Source organism: Choloepus didactylus, chromosome 3 (genome assembly GCF_015220235.1).
Source record: "Choloepus didactylus isolate mChoDid1 chromosome 3, mChoDid1.pri, whole genome shotgun sequence".
NCBI lineage: Eukaryota > Metazoa > Chordata > Mammalia > Pilosa > Megalonychidae > Choloepus > Choloepus didactylus.
The window spans coordinates 202,762,970-202,775,234 of NC_051309.1; the positions used below are offsets into that span (position 1 = coordinate 202,762,970).

General features: G+C 35.4%; 1 long non-coding RNA gene across 5 annotated transcripts in view; it reads right to left on the reverse strand.

The window, feature by feature from the left end:
* LOC119530084 overlaps positions 1-12,265 on the reverse strand; it is a 76,370-nt gene that overhangs the window by 25,966 nt on the left and 38,139 nt on the right. For 2 of the 5 annotated variants that reach the window (XR_005216017.1, XR_005216016.1), the window contains exons 2-3: positions 11,729-11,792; positions 3,762-3,854 (exon numbers count right to left, since the gene is read on the reverse strand). This is a non-coding gene — a long non-coding RNA (uncharacterized LOC119530084). Of the gene's footprint in view, positions 1-3,761; positions 3,855-7,300; positions 7,415-11,728; positions 11,793-12,265 lie in introns of those variants that run through there. The other 3 variants (XR_005216014.1, XR_005216015.1, XR_005216018.1) reach the window with 2 other exon arrangements.

Genomic DNA, 12,265 nt, shown 5'->3' on the forward strand with positions numbered 1-12,265 from the left:
AAAGAAAGAAAAAATCCAAGAAGATATATTTAGTGAAAATTCAAAGATTGTTTAATATGAGGTATATTTTTTGTATTGAAAGTATTTAACCTGGCTTTAGGTGCAGACATGATAGCTACTAAATCCACCAAATGATTTTGATGCTAGGGATAAATTGTAGTCAATCCTCAAATCTCAGCTTCAGACTTTTATTTTTGGTCAGAACTCTTTCCAGGGTAGTTAAGCAGTGGCTGTCCATTTTCCCCTTTCTCTCTGGACCTGTCCTCTCTCAGTGACTCATGATCCCTGAAGAGATAAATAGTTAGGTAGCAAAACAGAAGCAGCAAATGGAGCAGATTCTTTTCAAACTGGGAAGTGTCAGGGATGACCAGGCCCAGATACTGGCTAAGTGGATAATGTTTGGGGAGGAGCACAGAAGGATCTGAGTACCAGGTGATGGTATCACACAGAACTCCGAGCTCTGGAGACAGGGTTTGGGCCTGGGGTGCGGAGAATTGAGGAGGAGATGTGGCAGGAGCTTCTGGGACATGGATACTTGCTTTTTCCATCCAGCTTCTGGTTTTTGATTGAAGCAGAATGGGCTTAAAGGACCTGGGCTTGGGTAGATATATAATCAGCTGAGATCATTCAATTCCTCTCCCCAGTGAAAGGGAAGATCAGTGATTATACGTCGGCCAAGATACCACAATAGTGAGAATTATCTCATCTAAGACTAACAAGGAAAAGCAAAACCCAGGAAGAAAGTAGGGCTGACTGCCATGCAGGACACTGGAGTTCACATCCAGAAGGAGAGATTGGAGCTTGTCAAACAAAAGGAAGATATCAAAGAGACACCAAAATCTGATTCTGAATTGAAGAATACCTGAAAAAAAAAAATTCCTCATAATAGATGGATCCCTGGCAATTTTAAATAAGAGAATAAGAAATAGACAAATCAAAAATATTATGAATAAAAAGGTGCCCTAAACCCAAGTAGAAAAAGTTAAAATGAAAGATAATAATAAGACACTTATTAGCAATCATGTTACTACAATTTTGAAATCTGAGATGAAAGGGACAAATATCTGGAAAGATGCACCTTTTAGAAGTGATTTAAAAAGGGATAAAAACTCAATTATCCTATGGCTATTAAAGAAATTAAATTAGTGGTTAAAATCTTCCTTCAAGGAAAACACCAGAACTAGATGGTTTTACAGGTGGTATCAACCAAATGCTAACAAATCAGGATATCCACTTTAAAAAAAAAAAAAATTCTTTCTGTTGGTTCTAAAAGACAGAATATTCCCCAACTCATTCTACAAGATAAGCATATCCTGATTTCAAAAGCCGAGAAAAAGTCTAGAATAATTGATAATTGCAGGTCCACTTCATTCATGAATACAGATGAAAAAATCCTAAAAACAGCAACAAAAACAGAAAGAAATAAGAAAATCAAATCCAACATGTATTAAAAGAGAATACCCCAAGAACAAGTTGGGTTTATCCTAAGTATGCAAAGAAGATTTAGTATTTTTTTTTAAAAAAGATAATTCACATCAGTAAACATTAAGACACTGAATGAAACTAACATTGAGCATTTGTATATTAGAGGCTCAGAGAAATCTTGCCACAGAAAAATCTGCTTAAACTTTCCAAGATTTACTGAACATGAAATCATTGCTTAATCAATCCTTACAAAATTAATAAACAATTACTATTAAATTTTTTTAAAAAAATATAAGCTTAATATAAAAGCCTCTAAAGAGAGATTCAACATATACAATTTCCGTTTTAAGAGACATAGAATAGTGTATCGGAAATGTCCCTGGGCCAGGTGCCACGAGATAGAAATTGTAGCCCACACATTGCTGCTAACAAGCTAAGTGAACTATAGACTCATCTGCATCGTAGCTATGTCAGGTACAAAATAAAGAGGCTGGATCATATAATCTTTATAATTCCGTTCACTTCCTTAGAGTTTTGAGTTTCTCCAGATTGGAAAAATGTAAAATTTTTACACTGATGATTGGTGCCCTTTTTGGTATTCATTTGTTGCATTTATTTGTTTGCCAAATAAAAGGCCTTCTACCATTTTGATAAATTGTCTGGCATCAGTTATCTAACCAAAAAAAGGTTCCAACAATTGAAACCTCTAACAACCACAGTCCAGAGTCCAAGAGGAAGTAGAGGATCATCTGCTCTGAGCATGTGCCCTTTGGCATGGTCATTCTGTTGTGCTGAACTTGGTGTGAATCTTTTTGACTCTCAGGTCATTTGAACACTGCTTTTTTGATGGAGTACATTTTTGACATTCACACTACTTTTATGTTAAAAAGTAACAAACAATAAAACTTTTCACTTAAAAGATACTGTTCTGGTTTGCTAATGCAAAATATCACAAATGGATTGGCTTTTATAAAGGGGTTTATTTGGTTACAAAGTTACAGTCATAAGGCCATGAAGAGTCCAAGGTAAGACATCAACAAAGGGTACCTTCACTGGAGAAAGGCTATTGGCATCTGGAAAACCTCTGTTAGCTTGGAAGACACGTGGCTGGCATCTGCTTGCTCCCACGCTGTGTTTCAAAATGGTGTTCTCCAAAATGTCAGTGTCAGCTTCCAATGGCCATCTTCAAAATGTGCCTCTCAGCTGCAGCTAGCCATGAGCTCCTTCTGTCTGAGCTTTTATAGTACTCCAGTGAACTAATCAAGGCCCATGCTGAATGGGCAGGGCCACACCTCCTTGGAAATTATCTAATCAGAGTTATTACCTACAGTTGGGTGGGTCACATCTCCATGGAAGCAACCTAATCCAAAGGTTCCAATTTAAACAACACTAATATGTCTGCCCCTACAAGACTGCATTAAATAAGATGGCTTTTTCTGGGGGACATAATATATACAAACCAGCACAAATACCATCAAGTTCTGTATGCAGAATATAGCCTCTATCAAGCTCTGATTTTCAAACTTGAGCTTCATCCCTCAGGATCAAAATTCCTTATGGCTAGAAAACTCCTGACAAATAAATGGAACCAAATAAATGATTTTTAAAGGATTCAATGGATGATTAATTAGAATATTACATTCCATTCTGGTTGTTCACACCCACTCAAGAGGATGGGAAGTTTTCTTTTTCCGTTTTGTTCATTGTGTTATCCCTAGCATCCAAAACAGATCTAGGCCTGTGATAGGTGAATTAATAAAGCAATTACTGCAGTTCATATTGTACTTGTCAAAGTGAATAACAAAGGCTGTTCAATCTGACACAACAGACAGTTATAAAACACAGGCCACCTGCCATCACACAATGTATGAATGCATTTTCAGTAAAGTTACAAACATAATTGTAACACAAAAGGTAAAAATAACTGAGAACCTTAAGGCAAACAATGCATGAGAAAATGAAAAGTCTCCCTCTAGGGTGGCCCCAATGATCCTCTCCTCCTGATGTCCCTGCCTTTGCACAGTGACCTAATCTTGCCCGTGGGTTGGACCTGGTGGCTTGCACCCAATGAATGGAATTTACAAAAAGTAATGGAGTGTTTCATCTGAGATTAGGTTACAAAAAGACAGTGACTTACATCTTGCTCTTTCTATATTGCTTTCTCACTTGCTCGCTCAATCTGCTGTTCTGTGAGCTGCCCTACGGAAATGTTCATGTGGCAAGAAACTGAGGGAGGCTTCTGACAATCAGTCAGGAAATGAGGACCTCAGTCCAGCAACCCATAGTGGCCAGATGTGAGCAATCACATTACGAGTGAGCTTGAAATTGGATCTTACCTCAGCCAAGCCTTCAGATGAACCTGGTCAAAATTTGATTGCAACCTCAGGAGAGATAATGAAACACAACTAAACTGCACCCAAATTCTTGACCTATAGAAATGAAGATAATGAATATTTGTTTCTTTTAAGTTTGAATGTTTGGAGTTGTTCTTTACACAGCAGTAGATAACTGACACACTCTGAAATGAAATGAACACTTCAAAATAGGTATTGGTATTGTGTGATTGATTCACAATTGCTAAAAGTAAGCCAAAATCATGTCTCAAAATCAATGGAGAGCTGAAGCAAAGAGAATGCCATCATTTACATGAAACATTGCATCCATAAGATAAATGCAAATCAATTGTTTAGGGAATCAGTTTTGCTTCATTTGGGTAGCTGGAAGAAATTTTTTCTATTCTCTTAGGATGATGCTTGGTGATGGACTAAATGATGTCTTTTATGCCATGGCTATAATAAATAAATAGAGAATGGGCTCACACTCAACATATTACACCTCTCAATATAAGTCAACGGCAGAGTGCTGAAGCTTTACCTTTGAGTGATTTTGCAAAAGGTTGCAACAACATAATGTAAACACATTCAATAGTTAGACTTGATTTTATAATAAAACTAGAATATGCAAATATATGGATTCATGCACTACGTGCTCTTATAGCTGCATTCTTAATAAGAATTAGAGAGCATAAACTTCAAGGTTGTACTCAGAGGTAAGAACCAAAAGTAATTTTGTGTTGTAATTTAAAAAGCAATCCATAATTTTAAAAGAAATCAACAAGGCAAGGATATAATGAGGAACTTTGTGAAAATTAAGCATTTTAATTAAAAAAAAGTTTCCATCTCTACAGAGTAACAGGAACTTGAAAAGGAACTAGCTCTATCTATATAGAAGGGAGTCAAAATATAGATGACAGGTGTACTGGTTTGTATATATTATGTCGCCCAGGAAAAGCCATGTTCTTTGAAGCAATCTTGTGAGGGGCAGACATATTAGTGCTGATTAGGTTGGAACCTATTGGTTCAGTGTTTCCATGGATATGTGATTCAATCAACTGTGGGTGAGACCTTTCATTGGATCATTTCTATGGAGGTGTTGCCTCACCCATTCAGGGTGGGTCTTTATTGGATCACTGGAGTACTTTAAAAAAAGCCACACAGGCCCAGACACAGAGCATCTGTGAGTGAAATTTTGGAAAGTGACTTAGAGTGACACTTTAGGAACTGCAGATAAGAGAGGACAAAACACCGCAAGAGCAACATTTTGGAGAACGCATTTTGAATCGCAACCTGGGAGCAAGCAGACGCCAGCCGTGTGCCTTCCCAGCTAACAGAGGTTTTCTGGATGCCAATGGCCTTTCTCCAGTAGAGGTACCCCATTGTTGATGCCTTACATTGGACAACCTATGGCCTTAAGACTGTAACTTTGTAACCAAATAAACCCATTTTATAAAAGCCAATCCATTTCTGGTATTTTGCATAATGGCAGCATTAGCAAACCAGAACAACAGATAAGGCTTGCCTCATTTCTGTCACTTGATAAGCATATGACCCTGGGGATGCTTATTTCACAGGTTGATTTTCAGTAGCAAATAAGGTAATACATGTGGAAACACCCAGCCCTGTACCTGGCACATAATAAGTACACATCTCACATTAGTTTTTTTCTTAACTTGTGTGGCACTTATGGGTTCCTTTACAAATGATTCTCTCTTTTTTTTTAAAAAAATTGCAAATACCTCTAAAAATACCCTCTAAACATTACAGCACAGTTAGATGATTGACTTGTAGCACCAATCTAGAAAAGATATCACATTTGGAAATAGATTTTGCAACAGAGAAAAAGGTAAGCAGTCCCGTCCTCCAGCAACTTCTCCAGCTAATGTCAACAATCAGAAATGACAGATAATCTCATCTGTGAAATACAAGGGACCTGTGGATGCCCACGGACACTTTTCAGTCTCCATAGTTTCACTTGTAGTGAATTCCTCCCCTTACAACATCTCATTTTATCCTGAGCTGTGAAATAACTGTACAAGGTATTCAGAATGGCCTCAGTTTTCCTTTACCTGCTAATAGCATGTATACCTTCAGAAGGACAGTTTTCAATTCTTCAAACTCAAATATTTTTAAAAGAGTAGCTCTCATTCCATGTGCTACTAATGTTTAGATAATCATCTTCAATTAAAATTTTGTTTTGTTGAATTTATTCTGTTTTCCTTTTAATGCCCTTCAATTTTCTTCAAGGAATTTTTTTTTGTCATACTTGTTTCTCTGATATATTTGATCTTATGAGTTCTTCAAAAGCAAACTTTCTGCTTGTGTAGCCTATTAGCGGAGCAAAATCTCATTTTCTGCTCAGGCTTTTCCCCAATATGACCAAAGGGAACATGAAATTGTGGGGATTTATGGAGGGAGACTTGTCAGCCTTTGCTTATTTACTTGGACTGTGAGAAATAAATTGAATTTAGGGCTCTCTCTTTAAGAAGTTATTTGTTTTCAAGTAAGTTCATGTTAGTGGATCAGACATGGGTAAGGTATTTCTGTTATAACCTTGTTAGGAGTGCTAGAGTGCTCTGAGTTCTAGAATAGTGGTTTGCTTTCTTGTGTAAACTTCACTTTCATTTCTGACTGTCTCATTTGAATACCCCTGGCCTGCTTTTCACAGAATCTGAACAGTCTAAGACAGCTGATCTATTTATTACAGCCACTTTAACAGACACAGCAAATTATCACACTATTTCCTCAGTTATTGTGATCATTATTGATTGAAAATACAGTCCACAAAACCAATTAATAATGCTGCTGCTAGTTAGGTTGCTTGCTGAACTCATATTTCCTTACTCAACAATAATTTTGCCACCCATGTTTTTACGAAAGAATCAAAACTTAGAAGAAAAATGAAAAGATAATGAAAATCATTTTGAATTATGAATTTGGCATATGTAAATATAAATCAGTCACCAAATTTCTTAGTTGACTTGCTCAGTATTTATGTAATGTTTCTGATCAGATTTGGATATGTTGAGGCCATCTGATATCACCTCAAATGTGTTGAAGAAGATTCACATATGTGGAATAAAGGATTATAAAAATAATTAAAATTTAGCAGCAATTACAGAATGAACATATTGCCTCCTATATCTCAACACTGTTATGCTTTTTTTAAATGGGACTTATTTACTTAGTGACTAATCTGGGATATTCAGTAATTTACAGTAAGGCTCCTCACCATTACTGTAAATTAACAAAATGGTTCTGTTGTCCTTAGTAATTAGCTTGAGTAGGGAATGAGGAAAAGACAATACATTTTGAGAGTGCTCAATGCTACCTTTATCTTCCTTTAATGTCTGTTAGCTAAATATGAAATTTTAATTTCCCCCCTAATCAAGAAGTCTTCTGCTAATGGGCATAACCTCCAGGCAAAATTGCTTATTTTCACTCCCTGTGTTTTCACCTCACTCTTTTGAAATGTGTTCTTTAGTGAATTTGCATGGTTGCTCAAAAATATTTCTATGGGAAAAAATTAAAAAACTAACCAATGTCAAACAGCTACTGAGTATGTTGAGCCTTCTTTTGGGCATCTTCATTGCTGGTATCTCATTTGGTTCTCCCCACAGCCTTTCACAAATGAACAGAAGGAAATATTTTCTGCAAGGAAAAAGCAGGTCCATAGATGTTACTTTCGCGGCACTTGGTGGGTGAACTTAGATTCAAACTCAAGTTTCATTCTAAAGTCCACAGTCATTGGAACAAGGCAACTCATTCTTTTATTTATCCTGAGTTGGCTTTGATTTGGTCATCTCATCAGCATTTCTTCTTAGCTACCACTTAGCATATGATACTTAACAGTTTTCCTCCCTTCACCTTGGCATGGAAAATAAGAGGTATTCAGGCCCACATGCTTCTACCTCCCCTAGACTTTGCAGAGTCTATGGAAACCAGTTCTGTAGAAACCGAAACTCTTCTTATGTTAATAACAATGTATATTTTCAGCACAAGTAGGACATCTGAAAATTTATTTAAAAACTGTCCCAACGGTATCTAGGTAACAAGTGATCATTTTGTTCAATTGTCTACATTGTCCATATAATAATGATGGTGGAAATAATGGCAGCTGTACTTTACTGATTGTGAAATATATTACAGGAGTTTATCCATTAAAAAACCATGCTGGGTATTGTATAGTTATCCATATTTTTTAAGCGAGAAAAATGTGGTTTGGAGTGGTTAAGAAATTCACCCAATGGATGGTGGTGATGGTAGCACAGCATTGTGCATGCAATTGACAGCACTGTGATCTATATCTGAATATGATTAAAGGGGAAATGTTAGATTAAATAAATGGTAACACAATAAAAATTTTAAAAGAATCCATTGAATTACACTATACAAACAGTTAACCCTAGGTTAAACCATGGTCTTTAATTAGTAGTAGAATTATAATAATATTCTTTCATCAATTGTAACAAATGTTACACTAATGCAAGATGTTAATGGTGGGCTGGTGTATGGGGCTTGTATATTTTATGAATGATTGTTTAGTAAACCTATAATTTCTCTAATTAAAAAAATAAAAAATTCACCCTAGGTCTTATAGCTACTAAGTGGCAGTGTTAAACTAATATTTAAAAATATACTCATTATTGGTAAATAATATACTCATTATTGGTTAAGATTTTCTGTTTTCTTAATAAGAGTTGTATGTAGAAATCTCTCCTATTATTGGCCCTTGGTGTTACATTTATTGCATTAAGACTTTGTTAGTGTTATCAAGAGTTATAATAGTGACTGTTGAAATGATTTCAAAATCTGTAGCAATTCTACATACTAAGAGATTTTGAAAATCCACAGTCCTTAGTTAAACATCTCACCAAGAATTTAAGATAATGAAAATCTAAGTCTTGCCATAATGCCAAAGGGGGAAAACAGGCACTGACGCTTTATGATCTCCCTGTCCTCCTGGGGTTCTGTCTGTACACGCTGAGTTAATCATCACTGGATTCCCGCAGTACTGTTCAAAGCATGCTTCTCAAGCCCCACAGACAATAGGTGGTTGCAGGATCTGCTCAAATGGATATGAGCTCTGACAGGAATGATGGAAATTTAGATTAAAACAAATGGAAACATACTGTGCTTTGTTGTTAGAGTATTTACCTCACTGTAGCCAATAGTCACCTCTATGGATCTATCTATAGCTTTGGAAAGGTGACCCTGATGAAGCCCATGTATTAATAAAGACAAATCCCTAAATTGCCAAAACTTATCCTAAATCTCCAATTATCATTTGAAACTCTTGAAGACAGAACACCCTAGAAGGGCTTATTTAACATGGCTACAAATAGTGATTTAGGCACAGAATTTACCCTTACCTAGTGGTCTTCAAAAACTTCAGTTGCACAATTCCAACTTGTACATATATTTAATAATTTATAAATTTTAGCCATGCATATTAAGGATGTTATTAAACATATGCAAAAATAGAAATTAAAAATCCATGAAGTAAAGTATATTCTTCCTGCACTCTCAATGGATTATTTTCTCATCCTCCCCTCCCCCTTGTTTTCTTTCTCTCCAGTGTGGAAACCATTAACTAACCCAAACACTTTTTTTTTTCACAAACTAGCTCCTGTTCTCAAATATAAAGGCTAGCATTTGGTATTTTTAGTCTTAATCTCACCATTTTAAGTAAATTGTTGGTTTTCCCCAGGAAGTCACAAACAAGAGTAACCTCTTATTTTAAAAATTCTCCAAAGTGTGAAATGCAAATTCTCCAAAGTGTGCTATATAAACTTGATTAGAGCAAAAACTCTTCTATCAATACTGTTTCTGTCACCAACATAACTTTTATTTAATGTGTTTTAGGTCCATCCCAAAGAGAGTATCCAATCAAAACTTGGAAAAAAGAAAGGCATTGAAATGATATTTCTTTGTCAATTCATTTTCATCACCTCTAAATCATAACATCTTATCTTCTGCTGCAAGAATTAAAGGGGGAAGAATGAATACAGGAAACAAGGAAACTGCAACATTAGGGCGGAAAAGAAAAGAGAAGGAGGAGGGGAGTAACTCTCAACGAGCCTGACAGATTTCCCCGGCGTAAGATCATGTCTAGCCAAAAGTACTATTGAAATCTGCCTCCTGGAGGATGCTGGAACACATCTCTGTTTGAAGAGCCTAGTAACTGTGACACTGACAAATATCCCTTACAGGACATTGAGAAACAGTGGAAAACTGGAAATTCCGGGTTTTGTGATTCACCTATTGCAGAATATGTCCATTGATTTTTCTTTTCTTCTAAGAAAATGTCCCCTTGATACATCCTGACTATAAATTGGAAAGCATATTTTGTTTGTTTTATAAGGTTTGATTTTGGTTTGCCCAATAGAGAAGTAATCTATGGATTCCACTGAGGATAGGGGACTATCAAGCCAACTGTGACATTCCCACGTTACCTGGCTCTTAAGACTATTGGCATCTCTGGCACATGAGTGATATAGTCATTCCAAGTAAGATTCACTCTTTTATCCTCCCAGTTTCAAAGGGATGAACATCACCAATGGCCAAGAAATGATAAGAATAAACTTCATTGTATTTTTAAGATCAGTATTACTCTCATTCTCATTAAAAGAGAATAAAGATCATGGAAATATTCCACATATTGACGCTATTCTTGATTATTATCATCAGTGTTTTCACTTAAAAGAAAGCTAGTCTCAGCACTGATACTGTGATGTAAATAGAAAAAATACATATGATTGCTGTTCTTAGTTCTTTTTTATAGTGATTGAAGAGAAATCAGCAAAACCTAGGATTTTTTGGTTGTCGTTGTTCTATAAATGCAGTTTTATTTTTATGCAACATAAAGATATTTGATAACTACTACTTTAATATATATGTGATTTCTGGCAAATGAAAATAAACTTTGATAGCTATTTTTTAGATGTTTGTTTTTTTTTTGGTGCTAACTGAGGTCTAAAAGGAAAAATAAACCAAAAAATCTAAAATAGTTTTCTTAAGGCATGTTCTTAGAGCCTTTAAAATCATTATCTACTTGACTAATCGCACAGACAGGAATCAGAGCCATTGAAAGTAAAAAGAGGTTTCTGCTATTGTCATGTTTTATGATTCGTCTTTTATACCTGTCTAATTTCTTGTGTGAAAATAACTTTTGACCCTTTATTAGCTACAATGAATCTCTTTTGTGGTCTATGCGAAGCAAATTCTCCTAGGAATTCTTAATCTAGAAAATGTTCTTGGTACTTTGAAACCTTTTTAGGGTGGTTTATGATCATTTTAACCAGGGTTGCACTTCTTAAATGGAGAATACTACCAAATTAACTGTTCTATGCGTGTCAGGGAGAGAATGAAAGCTCACTCAGTGAAATGACAAAAAATTTGGAATAAATGATTTTATTTTAACCACAGTTCTTCCAAAAGCAATTTTCAGAACACTTTTGGAAAAGTCATTTAACATCCTTTCATGTGTTAATGAAATAAAAATAAACATTACTTAATTTATAGCCCAATAATTTTGTGAGAACTGGAAATTTTGATAATATAAATCAGGATGAAAATAAAAATTACTCTTGTCTTAGACCTGAAAAATTTGTTGACATTTAAAAGGAAGTTTTTTTTTCATTTTTTTTTTTTTCCTTTTATTTGTATAAGCAGATTTGTGGTAACAAAAGAATCACAAAACTGTAGAACTGGAAAAACCACAGAAATCATCTATTTTACAGATGAGGAAATTAAGGTCAAGATGAGTAAAATGTCCTGTCCAAATCCACCCAGATGGTTGAATGCACTCTATCTGAAGTTGTCATCTTTCTGCTGAATCTATCTTTTTCTTTTTTAGCATTCAAATAAGTTTGAAAATCATAATCATGAACCATAACTTCTCTGGGTAAATCCCACCCCAGCTTTATTATCTGGGTTTGGTAAGGCAGAAGCTTCCATTTTCTTACCTGGTCCTGCCTCCCTGGCTTTAGCTGATTGGTCTAGGGATTCACATGAAGATTAATTCTCATTCTGAAAGGCACAATAAAGCTTCTAAATTTTTGTCAAACATTTTATTAATCTTTGGAAATAAATCCTATTTTTGATTGAATTACAGTGTCCAGGTAATTGATCCAACTCACCTCTCTTCACATGAGCCTTTATTATTTGTGTTTCAGACAGTCCAGCTAGACCCCAGTGATTCACGAAGAGTGAATATAAATCAGGATATATAAATTATATGTCAGTCTCCAAGATATACTTCTGAAGACACATGTCAAGCACCTGAATAAGCTTCACTATACCTGTACCATTTACCCTGTGTGCTGTTTTATGGGGGAGGAGGGTCTATTATATTACACTAAAATAGTGCATTTATCTGTATCCTCAACTAGACAGCAAACTCCTTAAAGGACAGATCTCACGGGAGTATGGAGAAAATATGTAATATTCTGAAGTACTTAGCATTTTATTATTCTCTCTTTTGCTTTCATTCATTCAACCAG